The sequence below is a fragment of the Acomys minous genome (assembly GCF_964271855.1).
Source record: "Acomys minous genome assembly, chromosome: 17".
Taxonomy (NCBI): domain Eukaryota; kingdom Metazoa; phylum Chordata; class Mammalia; order Rodentia; family Muridae; genus Acomys; species Acomys minous.
The window spans coordinates 52326671-52344898 of NC_140500.1; the positions used below are offsets into that span (position 1 = coordinate 52326671).

Here is an 18228-nt window from a genome sequence, read left to right on the forward strand (position 1 = left end):
CCAACCCTTACCAGCCAGTGAGATGAGAGCCATTACCCCATTTTGTAGATGCCCAACCAAGGCTCAAGAGGTTAAGCCACGTGACCAAGGTTTACACAGCCAGGAAAAAGCACGCTCTGGAATCTTGGATCCTTAACTGCTGAGCTCGGGGTTATTTCCAGGTTATCACCTCTAACACCACAAAGTCCTACTAACCCCCCCACCCCACCCCACCCCACCCCCACCCCTTCAACTTGGCACAGGAAAATACTGACAGTGGCAAAAGGGAGGGGGGGTCACTTTGCAAAACAACCCTCCCCCCCCCCCAAAAAAAAAAAAACCTAAGAGGCAAAATTTCCAGAGCCAACCCGGATCATAATTACCTTCACAGGCTGGATGCAGCCATTCAGCATGACAGCTATGTGACAGCAGCAACAGACATGCACATGCCACTCGGGCCTTGCTAAATGCCCACTTAATTATACTCAGAACAGGTGAGAGTCTGGGATACAAGCTGTGACTGTTACACACAGACCCCCTCCAGCTAAAAAAGAGGGCTTCACTACCGTCACTACCACCACCACCGTCACTACCACCACCACCACCACCACCACCATCACCACCACCACCACCAAGTTCAGCCAGGTTAAAACAACCAGAAGACCAAAGTCCAGGGAATGGATCCTCTCCCTAACTAACGTTGGTGGGAGTAGCCAGCTCCAGGGACTGCACTAGCACAAGCCATCTCTACCACAGGATGGTCTCTCCCCACCCTCTGCTTGCTCCAAGCACTGCTCCCCGCCCCTTACCTTCCCTGAGCTGTCACTCTGAGCTCAAGACTCTTTCCAGTGTCCCACTCTCTGCGACCCAGGGCTTAATCAGCTTAGTCATCATGTAAACAGCCTCGGCCACCCAAAAAAAGGTCTCCTTTTCCTCCTTGGGGGCAAGGATACCTGTGATTTAGGCCACAGCTATAAATAACCCCTAACTCCATCCTTTTTAATTGACTCATCTATTTATTTGGTCAAGGAGGTTCCTTCTGGCCCCTCCCCCCACCCCGTGGCCGAGTTCTACATTAATACTGATGCCATGTGACTGGACTGGACAGGAGGGTCCCTCCCCTGCCTTCTGCAGCTTTGTTCTCTGAAATCCATAGCATAATGCACCTCCTTCTGAGTCTGGTCTCCAGATCCACTGGTTTCGTCCAATGCCTCACCTAGGTTGTAAAGGGAACCTAATGGGTAACTGCTGACTGACCTCAGGACCCTGGCTTCCCCTAGATGGCCTCAGTAGCACCGTCTGCTAAATGGACAATCTCAAATTACACAAGGCGTGGTTGGAAGGGCCTCAGCACGGGGTCAGATTCACTCCAGCAGACACCACACACCCTCTGCTCCTGATGATCAATGGGCTTTTATTTCATGAGCTTTTCAGACAAGCACTGACCCTGACCAGGCCCTTCACAACTCTGCCAAAGGAAGAAACAAAGCCAGGGTTGGTGATGTGTTCCACTCGGAAAACATCAGACCTCCTGGTTCTCCATCACATGGGTGTCAAACAAGGAGCTCTCGGGCAGCTACGGCCAACCCCCAAGCCCTGTGGAATGTCTGACGAGGTAAGAGTCATCAGAACACAGTGTCTCCCAGGACTTCCAGCCAACTGAGCCAGAGTGAGAGCCCGGCTGTGTTTTTCTCTCACAGGTGCCCATCATCAAATGTGGCGGCGCACGCCTTTAATCCCAGCATTTGGGAGGCAGAGACAGGCGGATCTCTGAGTTTGAGGCCAGCTTCATCTACAGAGTGAGTTCCAGGACAGCCAAGGCTACACAGAGAAACCCTGCCTCAGAAAACAAAACAGAAAACACAGTTACCTAACAGGCCCTACTTCTGAGCCACAGACTATGGCCACTAGTCTCCAGGATCTAGTTCCCCAAAGTGGAGCAAGACTAACCATGCCCCGCCCCCACAGACACACACAGCATGAAGCTTTGAGGTCATCAGGTGAGAATTCTGTTCTCCACTCCCCTTCCCCTTCCCTGCCCAGAAGATAAGCCAAGCCAAGCCAACTTCCTGAAAGTTACTCTTTGCTTTCACTCTCCGTCACGCCAGGCATTTACACATATTGTTTCCTCTATCCTCCACGGGCAATGCCCTTCCGGTCTTCTGCTCACCTGTTGCTTAACACCTCCGGAAATAGTTTGTATGTCCAAGGCATCCCTCCAGGGGAGATGCTCCTCCGGATTAGAGTGTTTGCCCACCGTGGGAAGCCATGGTTTGCATCCCCAGCACATGCACACAGGCCTCCGACTCCCATGGCCCTGGGAATCTCCAGACTGTCAAGTCATCTCTGAGTCCCCAGGACACAGCAGGGGCTGAACCACAGAAAGCCCACTGTTACTTGGTTTTTGAGACAGTCTCATGGAGCTGAGGCTGGTCTCAATCTCGCTGTGTAGCTGAGGATAGCCATGAGCTATCTCCACCTCCCAGGAGCGGGAGTCCAAACATACATACACACCCCCAACCAGCAAAAGTCCAGAGCTTCTGAAGACTGATGATCAGGCTTTCGCTTTTCATATGCTTCAGAGAGTTTCCCCCAAACTTCCCCTATCACCACTCTTGCCAGCCTTGGTCTTTCCCCAGGATAGCAAAGCAGACAAAAGGGTGGTGAACTTTCTTAAAGACTGGAAAGGCCAAAGGGAAAGGAAAGGTCAACATCCTGCCCCCAAGGTAAGGACCTGTGGTGACATTTCTCCTTGGCCATAGGAGCCAAGCATCCGACAGCATGGAGAAGGCCAATCTCTGAACTGAGTGTGGTGGCTCACACCTATAATCCCAGCAGTCAGAAAGCTGAGGCAGGAGGATTGCTGTAAATTCCCCAGCCAGCCAATGAGACACAGCAGGACCCTGTTTCAAACGCCGAGAACAAAGGCCACTCTGGTCCTGCCTCTTTTAGGATGACAGATGTCCCTGAATGTCTGGTTTATTACATATGGCACCCCCAGCCCCACCTCCAGAGCAATGTTTGTGCCCGTGACTAGAAAGATGCATTCATAAGGGGCACATGCTTTTTAAAATACCAAACTCTAGGGCTGGATTAAGAGCACGTGGTGCTCTTGCAGAGGTCGCACGGAATGGTGCACGGAGTGGTGCATGTGCATTCTCAGGGAGTCAGTGCCCTGTGTTTTATCTGGCAACCCTATCCATTGTCCCAAGGGATCCTTCTGTTATCCACACCCCAGCACAAAACACAAAGCACAGTATAATATGAGAGTTTAAATACTCTGGCTGCCTGGTGTGAAAAACAAGGTCTCACACTCCCCCTCTCCAGGCCTCTCCTTCTCTTCTTAACACACCCTCGAAGCCTTTGAAGTCCTCTGGGCTTTTCCTCTTCAGGGGTCCATTACTAAGGGAATGTCACACAAATGGTATGCATTCCACCTTCTGCTAGCCTGCTCCCCTGACAGACATTACTAATCAATTGTGGCATTGTTCCCACTGATCTGGCACCAGCCTTAGATAAGAGATGAGAAGATCCTCCTGTAAGAGGAATGATCAAGGGCTCCCTCTAAAAAATCACAAGACAACTTGGGTTAGAAAACAGCAAGAACAGCCGGGCGGTGGTGGCGCACGCCTTTAATCCCAGCACTCAGGAGGCAGAGGCAGGCGGATCGCTGTGAGTTTGAGGCCAGTCTGGTCTACAAAGCGAGTCCAGGACAGCCACGGCTAACACAGAGAGACCCTGTCCCGAAAAACCGAGAGAGAGAGAGAGAGAGAGAGAGAGAGAGAGAGAGAGAGAGAGAGAGAGAGAGAAGAAAAGAAAATATCAGGACCAAGAGTGGTGAAAGGCAGGTTTGCAGGAATGAATGAGAGTGAAGGTATAATCATGGCGGCAAAAAGAGAGAGCCAGCCTGGGAAATGATGGGCAGAGGAATGCCAGGCAAATAAGAGTGGGAATGTGGGGGTTGTGACCCCATGGAGGTGTCCCACTAAGTTACCAAGCTGAGGCTAAGCAGGGACTGGGACCTGGACAGTAGTAGTGTTTCCTTGTGCTCCACAGATCCCTCAGGGGAAGTTTTTACAGACAAGAACACTGGGCACAAAGAGGGGAGCCCCTTGTTACAATGCACCCAGCCCCTAAGTGACAGTGGGGCTTCATATCTGATCAATGTCACCCAAAAAGCCTATCTGGAAAAACCTTTACTATTATGGGAGAAAGCAATCCAGAAAGGACTACAAGTTTGGGAAACAGGTAAAGATACCATGGAGGCTCTCCTGTGTGGGATCCTGAAGGCAGCCCCCTATGCAGACCAGACACCCAGGGACTGGCTGATAATAGGTGAACAGGTGGCAATACCTTCCAGAAACTTCTCTCAAGTGTTGTGAGCTCCTCTGACCTCTCAGAGATTGTTTGTTCTTGAAGAGACCTTCTCCTTGACAGGATTCTCATTTGACCACTGCTGGGACCACGAGCCAGGAAAAAAACCTTTATGCAGGGCACTGTCATGGAAGCCCAAGCTTTCTGGCCACAAGTGGCCAGCAGAGATGTACCTGCTGGCCTGGGTATTTGGTTTTTCAGTTTGTTTTTGTTTTGTTTTGTTTTTGAGACAGGGTTTCTCTTGTAACTCTGGCTGGCTGTCCTGGACTCACTTTGTAGACCAGGCTGGCCTTGAACTCACAGAGATCCGCCTGTCTCTGCTTCCCGAGTGCTTCCTGGGTGGCTCTGGTATTTGTAAGGAAGCCCATATCCCAGCAGCTACAGAGAACCAGAGATTTGACATTGGGGGGTCTGCACATCTTTAAAATGGGTACCCCAGAATAGAAGCGTGACCAAGTGGCAGAATGCAAGGCCAGCATGCGCGCTGGATTCCAGCCCCAGGGTGGACTTCTATACTCTATCAAGGTGTAGAGATATGGCCACGTGCAACCATAGTCAGGATGTCAGGAAGAAAAGCTCAGAGATAGCTCCTGCAGGGGTGTGGTGGTGGGGTACTGTCACCCCTACTGAGCCCTGAAGGCAGAATGTCTTCAGTAGGGCTCAGGTGAGGCTCAGGGGTGGACCACTTGCCTAGCCTGCTGAGGCCCTGAGTTCCGCCGCCAGCATTCAGCCCCCCTTCCCAAGAGTGCTGATCAATTACATACTATATATAGCTTACCTCAATCAAAAGTAGAAACAAGGCATTGTTCACTGTAGAGTGCTTTATTGGAGAGAATAACTAAAAAACAATTTTTCGCTTGAGGATTAAATAAAACGCTTTCCTCAAGTGACCGGGAACTCTCTATGTAGCCCAGGCTGGCTTCCAATTTTCAGCTATCCTTCTGCCTCAGGCTCCTGCGTGTGGGATCACAGACATGTGTCACCTTGCTCACATGTATTCTTTTTTATTTTCATTCAAAGAGGATGGTTTTATTAGAGTTGGAAGAAAATCCCCAGGACAGACAAACTGTAATCTGAGCGAGTGAGTGCTCAGCGGACGGTAATAGAGACATACAGTGGCAAGCCACCCTGAGAGAAGCTGGGAGGGAAGAGCCTGACAAGCTGCCGCGTGGCGGGAAGAGAGCGTTAGAGAAAGAATGGGGAAACTCAAAGAGTACTCAGGGGATAGCCAAGGATGGAGGCAGAAAAAGAGAAATGTATCTCACGGGGGTGTGTCAGGACCTGCTCCTGTATTCTTTTTTTTTTAAGACTTATTTATTATGTATACAGTGCTCTGCCTGCATGTACGCCTGCACACCAGAAGAGAGCATTAGCTCGCACGATAGATGGTTGTGAGCCACCATGTGGCTGCTGGGAATTGAACTCAGGACCTCTGGTAGAGCAATCAGTGCTTTTAACCTCTGAGCCATCGCTCCAGCCCCTCCTGTATTCTTCTTAAGAATGGTTTGCCAGCCGGGCGTAGTGCCGCACACCTTTAATCCCAGCACTCGGGAGGCAGAGACAGGCAGACCTCTGTGAGTTTGAGGCCAGTTTGGTCTACAAAGTGAGTCCAGGGCAGCCAGGGCTGTTACACAGAGAAACCTGGTCTCAAAAAAAAAAAACAAAAAACAAAAAACAAACAAACAAACAAACAAAACAAATGAACAAAAAACAACAAAACAAAACAAAAAGAATGGTTTGCCAGCCCCAACCCATCTCAATTCCAAAAGAACACTGTTGGCCAGATACCTGTGGTCCCAAGGACTCAGGAGGCTGAGGTGGTGGGGTGGCTAGCTAGGGCATAGGAGTTCAGGCCAGCCCAGACGACACAGCAGGACTCCAGATCTTTTGTCTTTTGCTTTTGTTTTGATTTTGAGGCAAGGTTTCTCTATGTAGCCCTGGCTATCCTGGAATTCACTCTGTAGACCAGGCTAAGCCTTAAACTCAGAGATCCACCTGCTTCTGCCTCTGCCACCACCAGCCGACTTCAGATCTTTTCTCTTAAAAAACAAAAAACAAAACAAAACATAAACAAACGAACAACAATGTTTTACTCTGCAACCCCAACTAGCCTTAAATGCTGGGGCTAGAGTGGCCAGCAAACCTCAGCCTCTTCTGTGGTCGGACCATAGATGTTCTACCATGAGCAGCTTACAGACACATGGGCATGCACACATCACTCCATCATACCGTGGTCACCTCTGCATGGCGGGAGGAGTGACTTCCCCCCTTTTAGCACTTTCTGTGTTGAAAACATATGAATTCTATAATCAGGGTAAACACGATAAATGCATTTTTCTCACTGCAGAGGCCTCCAGGGAACAGGAGCTGAGGTTCGCACTGTTGAGCGGGGCTGAGGCGGCACTTTCCAAAGGACATTGGAGTCCACAGTCTCTTCCTCAGAGTACCTAGCACCCCAGACAGCAGCACCTTGGGAGGTGGACTTGCCTCTTCAGCTGAGGGGGGTATATCTTCTCTAGGGACTCCTTAGGTGAGATACTCAATGTGGGGTGCTCGGCACTGATTCTGTTAGTCCCCCTGAGCTCACTTAACTCCCCTGGGCTTACTAAGTCTCCATGACAACCATTCTGCCAACCCCCATCCTGCAATAGACTGCAGTTCTCCTGCTATGACTGTTCCATTACAGAGTGGGGAGTCTGAAGCTGAGATGTTCGGGTCACACATCAGGCACAGGCTGGGGCTAGGCTGAGAGCTCTGCTAACTCTTTGGTGGAGAAAGCCACTCTTGGCTGTATATGGGGCCACTGAGCTACATCCCAGCTCTGGCACTGGAATGACCTGGACTTGCCCCTGGACCTGCCTGACTCCTCAGCCCTGTGCTCTCCACCATAAAGATGAAAAGATACGATCTCGCTCAGGTGGCAACGCAGAGGCCAGAGGCCCCACGTGATGTGTGTGTGCGGTGGGTCACACACAGAGCTCAGTGTGGATCAACCCTGTGTAATAAGCTCCCTGCAAAACCCACTGACCACCGTGTGGAGGATGGAGGGGAGGCCATGAGCTTTTTCCAAAACAGCAAACGAGGAGGGCTACACAGACGTGGTGTAGGTACCCCAAAAGCCTGGTCCGCATCTCGGATTAGCACTGAGGAGCAGCAGCCTGGCCTCCATCTATGTCCTGCCTATGGAGGCTGCCAGGCCCCATGGGGCCAGCCACTTGCACAAGACTCTTTATCTAGAAACAGAACTCACATTCCAGCCTCTGAGCAAGTAGGGGCCTCCTTGGCTTCCACTGTCCTTGGCTGCTCATTAACCAGCAGCAGGAAGGCCTTGGGAAGGGGAAGGGGCTGGGCATGGAGGGGACTCCCCGCCTATAGGGAGGGCAACAGGGAGGGCAGGGCCATCAAGTGGGCACCAGAGCTGGGCAGGTGGGCTCTTAGCTGTGGGAACTTTGGAGGAGCTCCTCTACCCCCAAGTCTGAGTTCCCGGTCTGCACAACGAAGCGACCATTCCTAAGTAGATGGCAGGACTGAACGCCTGCACCCAAGTCGCCGAGGGGTGTAACCACGCCTGGCACTCAGTGAGCATTCCACCTGTTCATCTGCCATTTTTACAGAAAGAACAAGCCCTCCTGCCTTCTATGGCCGTTACATGGCTCTTGGGGTTATAACAAGCTAATGTGTTACCCCTCCAGGAAAAGTCCAGTACCCACAGGCAATAAGTGTCCCTAACACATGACCATTAAGGTGGAGACTCTGAGCACAAGAGAGCAGGTTATCCGCCCACTCAACAAGGGGAGGTCTTCTGAGCCTCTGGGGATGAGCGCATGTGACCTCAGAGAAAGTGTGGTCTTCGGTTGGCTGTTTGTGATGCAGAAGCACAGGAGAGTGCTCAACGAAAGTGCAACTGGGTTCAGCCACAAGTGGCAATAACCCAGGGTCTCATGAGAGGTCCACAGATAACCCCAGGTTGACCACACTCCAGCACTGTGCCAGTGAGAGACCGTCCTCGGAAGCCGGGAGAACAGTTCAGGATGGAGCACTGTCTGTGCCAAGGGCTCCATCCCAGGAGCCATGAGAAAGAAGGGAGAGAACAAGAGAAAGGGAGCGAGAGAGGGAGGGGGAGAAGATTAGATATTAAGAAATCTCTATCCAGGAAGGCGGGGTTCTCAAATTTGAGAGCAGGGTCCATAGGTGGCTCCCAAGATCAACAAAGTGGCAGGACAGAGGACCGGAACAGCTGGCAGATGGCAGGGCAAGGACCTGGAACATTCTGGAGAGTGCGTATACACCCTCCAGCGTTTCTTAGTAGATGTCAGGATTACAGGACTTTGAAGTCCCAAGTCTAAAATCAGCTAAGTCAGCCTGAAAACAACATCAAAATCCTTCTTAGAGGCACGATTATGATTCTGAACAAGAAGAAAGGGGGGGAAAAAAAAACTAAAGAGAAGAAAAAGCAAGGTGTAGTATGTACCAAGACCATCAGCAGATTAGATATGAGAACTGTGTCAATGTTAAATGTCCCGGGCTGATAATTGGGCTGCGGTTACGTAAGACAATGCTCTTATGAAATGCGTCAAGGACTAGGGGAAGGGGCACCCCGTTTGTGACTTACTGCCTAGTGATTCAGCAAAAACACGATTCCTGCTGCTCTTCCTAGAACAGACAGCAGTGGGTGGGAATGAAACACCCTGGCCAGCATCAACACCATCAGAGTGAAGGGCGTCAGAGAGCTCACTGGGACCCGCTCTCAACTTCGCTGACCATTTTTCAGTTTTGTTCAAATAGAACCTTCAGTGAACCAGGGACTTCAGCTCAGTAGTAGAGCTCAGATTTAGCACCTTTCTGTCCCCAACAGTGCATGCATGCACGCATGTGCAGGAGACCTGAGAGGCTTGAGATCAAGGCTGGAGCATCCTGTCTGGAGCCAGGGCCCCCTTGAGGTGAGTATCAGTATCAACTCATCCAGGCTCCTACCCCCACACGACATCTGCCACAGCTACTCCCTGGCACAGCGTGGGTACAGGCAGGCCAGGTGACCCTCCACCCAGAGGTGACAAGAACAAGGTGCTAGGGCCACGTCAGGGATCTTGTCTTCTCCTAGAGGCTGGAGGACACCCTGAACTGGAGACCCCCTCCCTCCTCCCCCCATGGGGTCCTGCTGTGGGTGGCAGTGGTGAGCCCGAGCCTATAAGGAAGCTAAAAAAAAAAAACTACTTACGCTTGAGAGGCTCCTCTGAAGAGGCTGTGGCGCTGGCTCTGCACCTGTTGCAAAGAGGAAGCAAAGAGGTGTGGTCAGGGCCTGTGTGCCCAGGGTGACCAGGTCTGACCATGGGTGACTCTCAACACACATGCTTGGGAGGGGCCTCCTTGAGCCTGTGGGACCAGGGATGGGAGTTTGGGGGTGCTGAGTCTCAAGCATGAATATGCACACAGAGACCTGCACTCACACACATGTGGTCAGACACACACACACACACACACACACACACAGTCTCCCCCACTCTCTCTCCTCTCATCTCCCCTCTCTCCCTCCCTCCCTCCTTCTGGCTTCAGTGCTCTTGAACCTAGACAGCTCAAGCCCCAAAGAGTCACCCTACTGCCTTTGCAATCTGTGTGAAGCCCTAGAAGCCATGGTGGATTTGACCTACAAGAAAGGTCTGGGAGCTGGAGAGATAGCTCAGGGGTTAAGAGCACTGGTTGCTCTTACTGAGGTCATGAGTTCGATTCCCAGCAACCACATCGTGGCTCATAACCATTCTTAGTGAGATCTACTTCCCTCTTCTGGTGTGCAGGCATACATATGGACAGAAGTGTTTATGTAATAAATAAACAAAAATCTTAAAAACAACAACAAAGAAAAGTCTGTTTTAGGTCAAGGAAATGGCTCAGCAGGTAAAGGTGCTTGCTGCTAAACCTCAGTTTGATTACCTAGACCCACATAGTGGAAGAAGAACTGACTCCTTGCAATTTGCCCTTTGACCTCTACACATATGCTATGGCATGTTTCAGATACATATACGCATATCACATAGACACACACACACAATTTTTTTAAGAGACGTTCTTTTTGCTGGTGTGCACAAGTAAGCCATCCACTAGACCAGACCAGAAAGCCTACACCTCTACTGGCTCTGTCACCTGCCCAGGTCCCAGATCTGTCACTGGCTATCCCCTATGGACAAGGCAAGGCTAGACAGAGGGGTGAGAGGCTCCAAGATTCTCTTTATGATTATTACCATCATCATTATTATTACATTTCTTTGTGCGGAGGGTGTGTTGTGTGAAGATCAAAGGACAACTTGGAGGAGGCTCCTTCTACCACTTGGGCCTTGGGAGTTGGATTCGGGTCATCAGGTTAAGCAGGCAGCAAGATCCTTCGCTGGCTGAGTCGCCTTGACTGCCCAGCCCCAAGAGTCTTAGAGAAGGTGGAGCCCACCAATTACCACATTAAACTGACTAAGGACCACTGTGCCCAGGAAACCTGCTGGACTCGGCTGCACATCAGCTCTCCCCTGGAGGATGCCAAGAAGCCATTTCATGGATTCTGATTTACTTATTCATGTTACATACAGCGTTCCGGGTGGACCCTAGAGACTTGCGCATGCTCAGTAGGAACGACACAAAAGGGCTGCACCCTAGACACTTTTTTTTTTTAAACAGGGAGCCTCTGTTCTTTAGAACTGGATTTGAGGAACAGACAAGTGGGGGCAGATCTCTGGGCCTGGCGTTCCAGGCCACCCGCAGTGCTGCTGGCCCAGACACAGGAAGGCCTTTCGGCTTTCCTGGAATATAAAAATGTGTAGAATCAGGAAAGGCGCTCTTATCCATGGAGATCTAAGATTTCAAGGACACTTAAAACTGGAATTAATGGTGATGCACAGGGATGAGGGAGGGAGGGAGGGGCAGACCTCTCTCGCTGCTGCATCAGGGCACACTTACTGAGTCCAAGGTACCACATGATGGGAACCGTCAACAATTTCTTAAGCACCTACTATGTGCCAGGCACTGTATGGGGAAAAGACCACATCAGGACTCAAGAAACAGGTCCCTGCTCTCAAGGAGCCCAGAACCCTAGGGTGAGACTGAGACCTGAGGAAGAGCCCACTGGAGCTTCTTCCACTTGGGTGGACAGTGTCCTACAGATGCCCAGGTGGATGGGTAACATCTGCAATGCGTGAGGCCCAGAAATAGCGAACGGCAACGGGCACGCCTGACTGTCTTGGGCTGTGCCAAAGGAAGGAAGAGAAAGAGGAAGATGGAGACTTTGTATTTGAAGGACAATGTTCAAGGAACCATGGAGGATGTCATTCTGCCTGGGGTGACATCCTGACAGGTAAGCGGCCAGCTCACCTCAGACAGGTAAGCGTGGCTCTCTGTGTCAGTGGGTGGGTCTATCTAGCGTGCTGGTACTCACTTCCAACGTGTGAGCAGCCTGGCGATGTGTATGTATTGATCTCATCCTATAGGGTATCTGGGAACTAGACCCAGTCGCTCAGACTGACTTGCTTGTGGACCTGACTATGCCTGGACAGTTAGAATGACAGCCGGAACTCTAGTCAAAAACACTGGGGAAGGGACGGCTGACAAGATGGCGTGGTGGGTTAAAGACGTTTGCTATGTATGCCTGGCAACCTGAGTTGTATCCCCAGAACCTGTATGAAGGCTGAGAAGAGAGAACAGATGCTACAATTTTCCTCTGACATCCACACGCAGGCCATGTGCACTGCCCCAACACACACATAAACACACACACATAATCCTAAAATTATTTCTTTTTTAAAGAAGGCTCTTTCGGGGTTGAGATAGTTTGTGGGGATGGGGTTCACTGGAGTACCTGAGCCCGCCCCCCCAGGGAGAATGGAGTAGGCACTGAGAAACACAGAGCCCAGAAACTTAGCATCTGAATATAGCTACACCTGACGCATTCCTAGATCTGGCCTCTTCAGTTTATGTATCAGTAAAAAATGTTTTATTTACTTCAAAAGTTAATTTAAACTGATTTTTGCTGATTACAACCATAGAATCCAGTATCATTAGGGCACAGGGGGTACACACAGATACTCCCAGCACTGGAGAGGCTGAGGCAACAAGATCATGAGTTGGAGAAAGACCTGAGCTATAGAGTTAAGTTGGAGACCAACTTGAGCTAACATAAAAATAATAATAATAATAATAAATAAACACCTTGTCTCAAAACCTAAATAAACACAGGGCTGGAGAGATGGCTCAGCAGCTGAGAGCTCCTGCAGAGGACTGGAGTTGGTTTCCCGATACCCGCATTAGGAGGCTCACAACCAACTGTTACTCCCACTTCAGAGGACCTGAAGTCCTCTCCTGGCCTCCTAGGATACTTGGACACATTTGTACATACATACATGCACATATGAAAACATACACACATATAATAATTAATATAATTAATTAATTATTAAATGCCTAGAGATATGGCTGAGAGGTAAAGTGTTTGCCTTTATGAGCAAGGTCCTGTGTCTGTCCTCAGCTACACACACACACACACACACAACCTATGCCCTGGCTTGAACTTGTTGAGTCATTTTATGCCCGTTCCTTGTTATCTGACATCCAATCCATTAGCACCAAAGTGGAATCTGTAGGTGACAGATGACATCTGAGGTCCCCCACAGTCTGACATTCTATCCATCATGTGTCTATTGCAAAGCTTAGGCCTGACCCTCCCCCTCATGCACAATCCTCACCTGGGAGGGGGGCACAGGAAGACATGTTTAAATCAGTCCTCACAGGTTAGCCTGGGAAACAGCTAGAGGACTCTTCACAACACACTGTGAACCCCGCCCCCCAGCTCTAAATGCCAGATGTGGATGGAGCCACCAAGTCTCTCCACTGTCTGTGGATAACTAGCACTTCTGATCCAGGGACCACCATGTTCTCAGAACTCAGACTCAGCCTGTCTCTTCCAGTTGCTGAGGCCACATGACCCATGTAAACATATGCCCCTGGCAGGTAAGAAGCCAGACAGCAGGGCCCCCTCCATCCTCAAAGCAGAGCGCAATTTGAGACAATTCCAGGTGGTTGCAACTTCCTACAAAGGCAGCACCAATTGTGGGGTCAAGGGCTTCTGCTAGCCTCCAAGCTGGAATGTTTCTAGATAGCAAGGGCGGGGGGGGGGGGGGGCAGAGGGAGGCTATTTAAGGGGTGTTCCAGCAGGCCCTGTGTTGTCTTTCAGGAGCCAAAAGCCTCTCTCAAAGACTCCCCTACACCACCACCACCCCAGCAGGCAACATGCCAGATCCCACGCTGTGGACCTTGTCCTGACACACTGCCTAGAGCCACCAGGCCTGTCTGCAGGGCCTGGCTGGCCCTGGCCTCTCCCCTGACTTACATCCGACTTGGCTGCCTGCAAAAGCCTCCTGTGGCTTTTTGGACCGCCAACACTGCCGAGTAGTAAGCGGCTTCCCCGTAGCATCCTTTCCAAGGTGGCACTGGACCAAGGCCGCCTCAGCCAACTCCTGGCCCTATGACCTTGAGCCAGTCACCTGCCCTCAGAAAGGCATTGGGGTTTTCCTATGCAAAATGTGAAAACTAAGGAAATAGAAGTTATCGTATTGTTCATCTTCAGCTTTTGGATAAGAAGGGTCTACAGGCTGGGTCTCCCTCCCTATGTGACTCAGAGGCCATGTTGCCCTGACTCCTCCTGGGCTCTGGCCACACTCCCTCTTCAACGTCCTGAAGAACTAGAACACAGGTGCACCCACTGTGCAGTTATCTCAGCTGGGCTTTTAAAGCCTACTGAATGCTAGGTTCCAATTTGGAGACTCCAACTTGACCTATAGCATGACAGGAAGGAAGCCTGGTGTGGGGGTACACACCTGTAATCCAAGCATTCAGGAGGCTGAAGTTGGAAAATCATGAATTTGTGGCCAGCCTGGGCTGAAGAAAGAAAGAAGGAAAGAGAAAGAAAGGAAGGAAGGAAGGAAGGAAGGAAGGAAGAAAGAAAGAAAGAAAGAAAGAAAGAAAGAAAGAAAGAAATAAGGAAATAAATCACATCTAAAAACATAATCGGAGCAGATCTGGTCTACAGGATTTATACCCTACACCACCACAATGGACCACACCCAGCAGCTCCAGGCCCCTGGTAACAGCAGTCTCAAGTCAGAGTAATAATGATACGATGTAAAGAAAAATTACTAATGGGTTTGGGGGGGGGCACGTTCTGGGGGAAGAGAGGGGCTCCGGCTGGGTTCTCAGGGAGAACTGGTAGGTAGTACTTATCCCCATTGCGAGGAGGGATAGCAGCAAACAAGATTTTCCTGGTGGCATATTTGGGGCTTTCCGAGGATGGTGGCAGAAGGCTGAACTCTTTACATTCAAAGGAAGCAAGTTATCCTTTGGCTGGAGTCTGTGGAGGAGACACAGGCCTCAACGTAGGTGTCGACATTAAGAAGGCATGGCTCTTGCCTAGTAAAGAGACTGGTGGGTTCCAGGTGATTTCCCTGTCCCAGTCTTTTTTTTTTTTTAATAACTTATGTATTTTTATTTCATGTGCATTGAAGTTTTGTGCGTAAGAGGGTGTTAGGTTACCTGGAACCATCTCTCCAGCCCCCTTTTCCAGCCTTTAACTGCCCTCACCTTCATACAAAAACAGACCAGTACATATGTACCCTGCCACTCACCCCAGCTAGAGGACTGGGTGTGATCCCTGGCAAGGTCAAGCTGACAGCAACCTCCCATTCGGGCCATACTGACTTAGTACCCTTGAGTTAGAGAAGTGCAGTGGCTTTCCCTTCTGCTTTCAGCCAACAAAACACTGCCTCGAGGGGTGGCAGGTTCCCCACCAGTGGGATTTGGGGACACAAAGAGGCATAAAGGGACATCACAGCTGCTGGTTAGCACCTCACTGCCACCCCCAAACAGTTCACCATGCCATACTTCCCCTACTGTGCCCTGATGGGCTACAAAGAAAAGAAAAAGGGGAGGAGGAGCATAAAGAAACAATATCAGCATTTTATAAGGCTCCCCAGTCCTGGGGTAAGCCCTTACCTATCTTTCTGGGTTTCATCCTCAGACACCCCCACCAACAAAATACACAAAACACCCGGTGTGGCTAAAAGCTGGTTGGGAGGATATTCTGTAGGGGCTGACACATTTCACCAGCTCACAGCAAGATACCTTTAAAAGAAGCCCACCTTCTACCCTCGAGAAATGAAAGACAGAAATAGACTCCACAGCACCTAGGGAAGGGGCTGGCAAGCGTGGGATTTTTTTCTTCTTCTTCTCCTCCTCCTTTTAAAGGTTTGTTCTAACCCACATTCTCTCACTACTAGTTTAATAAGCAAACCCACGTTGTTCCCAAGCAGCTATTCTCTACTAAAAGCCAGTGGCCATAGCTCCACTCAGCGCTGCTCTGGAACTCTATTCTCCAAACTGGGATGCTTTCTTTCAGAGCAAGGCTCAGGCCATGCTGGAAAATCAGCAAGAGGACAAGGGCACAGTACCTCACATTCTGACAACACAGGCACAGGACTTTTCCTCATTATCCGCCAAGCGGTCTCCTTAAACCCAAGGACCAGAGAGGGATAAGGATTCACCTAGGTCACACAGTAAGCCAGAGGCCAAGGATACCAGCTCTGGCTCACAATGCCTAACTTTGATTTTGTAAGTCCACCTGTGTAACTTTTTTTTTCCCCCTTCCTGGACATCCATCACTCCTGCCAAACAGCCAGCCCCAGGAGGGCATTCTTCAGACTGTCCTGTTCACTAGCCATAGCTACACAAGCCTGGGAGAAATAAGTACCTGCTAGGTGGGTGGATGGGTGGGTCCAAGCCCGGACCAATAGATGTTCAAAGTATAGGCTCTCATTTCAGGATGGGGGTGCACTTCTGTGAACCAGGCCCCTCTGCTAGATGCTGGAGTGTCTTCCCCTCCTCTCAGTGTGTCCCCAGCCGGTGGGCAGGTGGATATACGGCAAGCTCACAGAGATCCAAGGCTAGTAGCTGAGGCGCGGAAGTTCAAGTCCGCGCTTGTGATCTTTGGCTTCCTGTATGTTAAGCACCACCCAGGGTCAAGGAATTGTTTTGTGGCCGAGGAAGCTTCAAGCTGTCCTTGAGGAATGGGGAGAAGATGGGGAACAAACAACTAGGCTCGGAGGAGAACCCCAGACTACGAGAGACGAGCCAAATCCGGGAAAAATTCTAGCATCAAATTCTTCTTCAGTCTGATCTCACAGCGTGCTAGAGAGCCACTGGGAGCCTCTTGAGCATTGCCTCCTAGATGGTACAGAGAGACACCCGGGAGACATGGCGGCTGGTCAGGAAGCTGTGGACACCAGGTGCCATCTGGTGATAGAATGAAGGTCCTTGAAATCATGGCCAGCCTTCCATTGGGGCTGATCAGCCCCGGAGCAGGGGCAGAGTCCTCAGAACAGCCCTGTTCCAGCGCCCTTCACCCACTAGGCATGACTGCACAGATCCGCAGGCCAGCCACACTTGTCCACCCCCTGCCAAGCATCTAGCAACCTCAGCCTACCGGCTTCCCACAGGAAGGGGGGTGTGGGGGTGTGGGGGTTGATGGAACGTGGCAATCAGTCAGGTTCCACTTCTACCCTGTTACAAGCGCCATGGAAACAGGACCCTCAGAATGTCCCCACTAGGAGACCTAGCCTGAAGCTCCAGCCACTTAATAGAGATAGCGAGGCTCAGGGGATGGGGAAGGAGACAAGGCGAACAGACTTAAGCAACGCAGGAGATGGGTTAACAGATGTCTCCTGTCCACTGGACGCGCAACACATGTGGGTAGAATGTCCGACCCACCCTTTCCCCATGCATCTCAGTCCTGGGCTGACCAGGGCAGTTCATCAGTGCCAGGCTCCAGGCTCTTCTCCAAGCGTTCCGGGAGTTAGGTCCTGGACTATAGGTATCTCTCAAGCAGCCTGCCGTTGGGGTGCTTCCTTCACACTCTGTTCCCATTAACTGAGACTGTGAATAACACCATGGCAACACCCAGGTGAGGGGCTGGGATGTGGCTCAGTGGTGCAGCTCCAACCTAACTGTGGAAAAACCCCTCCCTGGGTTCCATTCCTAGAAAAGTCAGTTGCACAAGATCATGCCAGTGTCCTTAGCCTACCTCCCAGAAGGGGAGTTTTACATAAGCAGAACGGGTGGGTGCAGCCGAGGCAGGGAGCCTGAACAATAGGTGATTGGAAGGCTGGAACTCTTCCACTGATAAACACCTCACCCAGACCTCACCAGAGCACCTAGTCCCTGAGGTGGGTGGGTGGGGCAGGTTACCTGGATGATCTCAAACAAAGTCCACACAATCCCTGAACTCTGTAGTCAAAGGACCACTCTTCCACACACCTGCGACCTATTCCCAAGTGCCTGCCCTCAGCATAAAAGGCCGGGGATTGTACATTAACCTCCAGGCACTCATCTCCTCCCCACCCCCCCATGCTGGCCTCACCCTCCCGAGGGTCTGCGGGCAGCCCAACAGCAGAGATTGGTTTATTCATTGCTACCTTCCTACCCCTGGGATGGTGCCTGACATTCAGTAGGTGCTCAATAAGCATCTGCAGTGCAACCAGTGGTACACACCTGCAGTTTCAGCCACCTGGGAAGCTGAGGCAGGAGGATTGAATGGGTGTTCCTCTTGTCAGTGGGAAGGGGCTCAAGGCTGCTGTTCACCTTTAGGGCAAGTTGGAAGCCACTGGGTAGAGCGACTCCCTCAATGAGCTGCAGTCTGGGTGGTCAGCTAGGGCAGAAGAGGCCAGTGGGTCACAAGCCAAGGATGTGCACAGTGGGCTGGTGGGCTTGTCCGTTCTGCGATGTGTTCTGTAGGACATTCTGCTTGGTGGCAGGTCATAATGGGCCATTGTTTGTACAGACCCAGAACCTGGAACA

At 50.9% G+C, this 18228-nt stretch overlaps 1 protein-coding gene across 2 annotated transcripts in view; it reads right to left on the minus strand.

Annotated features, from left to right (window-relative positions):
- Positions 1-18228, minus strand: part of SLC6A6 (solute carrier family 6 member 6) — a 76040-nt gene that overhangs the window by 51712 nt on the left and 6100 nt on the right. Inside the window, exon 2 of one of the 2 annotated variants that reach the window (XM_084764949.1) lies at positions 9572-9615. The gene's annotated coding sequence lies outside the window, so the exon portion shown is untranslated. Of the gene's footprint in view, positions 1-9571; positions 9616-18228 lie in introns of those variants that run through there. The other variant, XM_084764948.1, reaches the window with a different exon arrangement.